The following is a 6,004-nucleotide window of genomic DNA, read 5'->3' on the forward strand; positions in this document are numbered from 1 at the left end:
TTTAGATTTTGAATTCTAGTATTTAGTGTTGTCCTGCTATACATTCATTCAAAAAAACAAAACAAAAACAACAACTTGTGTGTCATATATATATATATATATATATATATATATACAGTATATATATATATATATATATAAACAGTTTGGTTCCAAAATTCTATAAATCCATTTTGATTAATTTGAGTAAAAATGTGTTTTCTTTACCAAGAAATTGGCAAGATGAAAACGACTATTTTCTGTTTCAAACTTTCACATAGCATCTTTAGGTTATAATAACATTAAAAATTGTAATGGCATTTTTCTAACTTTATTAAAAGTTTGTCATCTTTTATGTCTTTTTTATTATCTTTTTTTTTTATTTCTAAATAGAACAACAGAATAAGAACAAGTAGAATAAGTTACCAATCAAATGAAATCAGTAATAACAAAATTAATTTGTACTACAGAGGTGGCACAAAAGTGTATTTTCATATGTTTAATGAGGCTCAGTGGTGGCATGCGTGCAATCGAATTCATGTATTCATGTTGAGATTAATGTTTTAAATACGACATTTTGAATATAGAAGTCACTGATTTAATTACTGAATCATTCATTAATTTGATTCGTTCAAACGGCTGATTAATTCAGGAATAAAGCAAGTCACTGTCTTTAGGAATTTGTAATTGATTCACTGACTCACTAGATTCATTTAAAAACGTACATTCATTCATAAACGAAACTGTGCTCTGTGATTGGTTGAGCGGATGTATCGCGTTCTGCTGAGAAGGGAGACTGGCGTTTGTCGTGGTTTGGAAAGATAGGGAGAAAACATGACAGAATTACATGGCAAATATCGCATTTTGCATAAAAATTAAAAATGGACTGTACAATACCGACCAGATACAATACTGATTTTGGCAGGAACTCTCTTTTTTTTTTTTTTTTTTTTTAATGGCATTTATTGCGTTTTGGAGCCAAACTTACACACACACACATATATATATATATATATATATATATATATATATATGTGCCTTGAATGGTTTGCATGATGCTTACTGGTTTCTATCACTATGTTGCTTTCTTTAGCAGTATGACCCTCTTACCTATATATGTGTCAGCTGACATAGCCAAAAAAAAAAAGAAAAAAAAAAGATGAAGATGTGGATTTCTATGCGGATAGATATATGGTTGCTTGTCTTATGCGAAAAGGGGAGGAACTTTTTTATTCATTATCTAGATGCTTGACCAGACAAAAAGGTTGTAATTTTTATTTTAATTTTTACATTGATTTTTTAGCCATGGTCCTATTTTTAATGTTCTGTGTCTTAATATGTATGATATAAATTAAAAGCAAGTATTAGTATATATTTAATTGCTCTGAGTTTCTATTAATTTATTTAATTTAATTTTATTTATTTTTTCTAAATTTTAATTCTAAATATATATGGAAATAAACACAGAAAAAAGGTCATTATACAAATGCTACACAATGGGACAGTTCTGATATTTAAAGCTGCTACGATCACAAGCCCTTTTTTATATTTTGTAAGTAAATAAAACAGTTCTACAAAACAGCTTGTGTTAACAGCTTGTGTTCTACTGAGTACAAACAGAACTGGTATTAATATTTTGTAACAAAACACACATACACACACACACATACACACAACAAAGTTGATTTGTCATGTTTGTGAATACACATTTTAGTGGAATGGTCTTGTTTGTGAGATTGTATCAATGTGGGATCACTTGTGGGGGTTGTAAATGTGGGTTCTGGATGTAGCACAGAAATATGAGCTTTCTGCCCCCAAATTTCAAGACATTCTGTCCAATGAAGCTCAAATAAAATAAGAACAGATTCTATTTAATGCTGTCTCTGTTTCTACTTATGATCATTTCTTTTATGTCAAATAATTTTGTCTCAGAATTTTAAACTGTGGAAACAATTCAAATCATTTATATTATTTAAAATATTTCTGTAACCTAAATTAGAGCATTATCACATAAACTTGCAGAGGCTCCAAAAGTATTGGACACCTCTGGACACAAATTTCCGTATTTAACTGCATTAGATACTAGATACTAGATATCCAAGCTAGAGATGCACCGATGTATTGGCCAACAGTTGTTATCGGCCAATAAAAGACTGTTCAAAATCAGCCGATGATCAGGGCCAATTATATCCTGTCAATCAAAAGGTGGCAGAAAAACATGTCAGACTGCAACTCATACTGTGAGTGAAGAAAGTCTCTGTTGAATTTAGGGCTGTCAAAATTAACGTGACAATAAGGCATTAACAGTTAAAAATAGCGACATTAAAGCAGGTTCTATTTGACCATATGAATCACAAGTAGTTCAAGCCAGCATTGCCAGATCCGCAGTTTTTCTCTACACCATTTCTCTATATTTGTAGCGCGCCTTGCATCCAATAATTGCAAAGAGCTCTGTGCTTTCTTATTTTTGATAAAAAACAAAGTCTCAGCTTTCAAATCCTGTACATTCTATCATGCAATACAAACAATGAATGCCATTTTGACTCTTTTAAATGTGACGTGACAGATCACTATTGCACCTCAGTTTAAGTAGCAGTCTCTTCCAAGTCTCTTCCAGTTTCCAAGTTATAGCACAAAATCAGAGGTTGCACTAGACTTTAACATTGTCCGTCATTTTGAAGGACAGGTAAAAATTATGTCATAATCTATTATTACCCATCATTTTAATTTTCATATTTTAATTATAATAACATTTAATTGCCTATATTTTTGTTTACATTTTCATTTTTAATCATGAACTTACAGGACAACAGCGCACTGTTTAAAAACAACAAAATACGTTAGGGCTGGGTAAACAAAACAAAACAAAACACAAATTATTTCTCGATTTTAATATATTCTCATTGTGATAAACCAATATTGACTCTTAAATACCAATCGATCTTTTGGTCTATGCTGTTTTCAGCTAATGAATGAGCAGTACACAGTGCGCCTTCCATCCAATAAATAGCAATAGGCTAGGCTTTGTGTTACTTTTGATACAAAACAAAGACTCAGATTTTAAATTCTGTCCATTTCATTAGGAAATCCAAGCAATAAATACCGTTTTGGTGCTCTTTAATGTGCCGTGATAGATCGTTGTAGCTTTTGTGTACTGGTCTATGCGTAAACAAAACATTCGTGACAGTGTCATTTATGTTCTGGATCCCCTGCTCTTCTGCCAGACTGGAGCGCACTCCACCAACTGGACAGGGGTGAGAATTACAACTACAATTTACAATAGATCACCCTTAGTGTAATCTGTCAAAGTGTCGACGGCCTTCAGGTTTTTCTGTCACTGATAAAAAAAATTCCGTAACAGTAAGTTATGCATTAACTAACCCTAAATCAAACCTTACAGTAAGTACATGTAAGTAAACAGACTTATTTAATATTAACAATTGTGTATTTATGTAATTGCACTGTAACAGTGTCACCTTGAAATAAAGTTTAACCAAATTTATTTACAAGCTGCTTTAAGTTTATTAGCGTTAATTAAAAATGTTTGAGATAGTTAAAGTCCATGTAAAGGCAATTCAGAGAATTTGTGAGTCTCCCGTTCACACAGCAGCTTAGAATACTGTCTATATGAATGTGCAATGGGAGTCAAGCCCTATTCCTTACCAGTAACCATAGCAACAGTGACAAAAGTAATATCAAAGATGGCGACGTCCAAAAAACTTAAAGTTTTATCACTTTCTGACATGACAAGAGTCAGTGAGTTCATTCATCAAACCTTCATTAACCGACAACAGCTTTTATGTTTGGGTGAAGAGCAGAGTATCTGAGCCAAGCACAGAACACAAAACTGACGGAAACAGCTCCATTGGAGACTGGATATAAAACTTTCAGATGACACGCAGCTCATTTCTCTGTCACTGTAAGTTACCGAAACCACACATGAAAGAACACACGGTAGATGCACATTTGTGGTTGTCCAGTCCTGTTCCGTTCACACAGCGCATGTGTTTCCCGAGAACGCAGCTGCAAGTCCTGAAAATTTACATATGCGAGTTTGGTTATAGAATGTAGTTGTCACTAGGGTTGGGTACCGAAACCCGGTGCCAAATCGGTACCCAACCCTAGTGACAACTACCCATGTGACCGGTATGTACCGGACCGAATCAGAACGCGAATTTCGGTGCCTCATTTCGGTGCCACTTAAATGCCTTAACTGTCGATTGAAATATTTGTCTTCTGGTGCTATGACACGGATGTAGAAGCATTGATTCATCAACATGCATGATCGCCAGTTAAATTTAAATACTGCATTCATGGGGTGTCAGAATGATCAGAAAATGTATTTACCGAATGACAAAACTCACGTGAACGTCGGAAAGCTTTGATGATAGAAATCCAAGATATCTTTGTAGTTACTATCCATTTTCACATTTCGAATTAAAAGCACAAATCGTCTGGAAATGAGACCATCCGAGAAGCGCGTGAATGCTGCAACTATCGTTACACTTGCTCTGACTGCAGCAGGTGGTTTGCCGTTAGCTTAGCTAGCTACATTAAACGCGTCTAACTTAAAATGCCAAAAACTAAACATTCTAAAGTGTGGCTATATTTCACGAGAAATGATTCAGACACTGCGACGTGCAGCAAATGTTTTACAGCAGTTGCGTGTGAAGGGGAAAACGCGACAAACCTAATGAAACATTTGATGGTATGTGGAATAAACTTGAAAGCAGAGGGATGCACCGTGTTTGACAGTTTGCAGACATCAGCTGGAGAGGTGTCGTATTTTGCCAGAGACGGCAAATATGTGATGCGATCTAGGAAAACCCACATGGTGAAATTTTACCTTTTTTAGGTTTTGACACCATATGAAAGCTGAGTTCAGGTCCCTTTCCAAAACTTTTATTTTTTACATCACCTACGTTATGGCTATCTTAGGTTGGCTGATAGCGATGATTTTCAGGAATGGGATTTTGAGAAAAACGGCTTTAAAGTGAGACGGCTTTCACTTTCACTTTACGGGTTTAACGAGAGCTGTCTGTCAAGTTAGGAGCGCTACTGCATCATTACACAAACAGACTAACGTTTGTTTTCCGTTGATCACCCATTTTATGTTTAGTAAATAATGCAGCCTACCTTGTAGTAAAAGCGAGCGCAGCGCAACTGTCCGCGCACTGTGCATAAAACAGACTGTCATCGGACGACTCCTCTTTAGTAACTTCATCATCCGATCCTTCATCTCTGGATGTGAAATAGCCCGTAATATCATTTAGGGCACTGACATCACCAAAACTGAGCAGACTGAGACGAGTGAGATCGGTTAAGTGAGCAGCTGCAGTACTTTAGACGGCGTTGTTGTGCTCCGCCATCTCACGATATTAAAATAAATAAATACATAAATAAATAACTTTGCTTGCCGTACTTTACACAGGACTGGTGGAGAATGTGAACTGATACGCCTTTACTAAATATGTTACGTGGTTTATTTTGATAGGTTAACTGTTTTTGTGGTGTTAAGGGAAAGCACCTCCGCAGGGCGTTCTAAACGTAGGAGAAAGACAGTCATTTCTGCTTGCTGCAATAAATGTCTATTTTTCTGCACTAAACAAGTGCATTTCAAAGAGATATTTTCAGAGATAATAGACAAGATGTTATAGAATAATAATTTAATGAAAAACGAATTTCCTGAAAACGTCCCACCGCGACATCCGACGGGTTTTCCCAGATTTCATCACATATAGTCATATTTCTGCAAAAGAATTGCCGAAATTTTAAGCTGTTAAATTATTGTAGTTGGGTTAGGTGGCTTAGGTTTTATTGTTGTTGCATTTTGCATTGACTTAATAATGTATAGTACTACTATTTTTTTTTTTTTTTTTTTACTTTTAATACATTGTTCAATTTAAATAACTTTTTTGTCCAATAAAAATATATTCTTGTGTCATCCACCACTTTGTGGCTTTTTTAAAAGTATCGATTTGGCACCGGTATCGAAAAAACCCCAAACGATACCCAACCCTAGTTG

This window comes from Labeo rohita, chromosome 16, assembly GCF_022985175.1.
Source record: "Labeo rohita strain BAU-BD-2019 chromosome 16, IGBB_LRoh.1.0, whole genome shotgun sequence".
Taxonomy (NCBI): domain Eukaryota; kingdom Metazoa; phylum Chordata; class Actinopteri; order Cypriniformes; family Cyprinidae; genus Labeo; species Labeo rohita.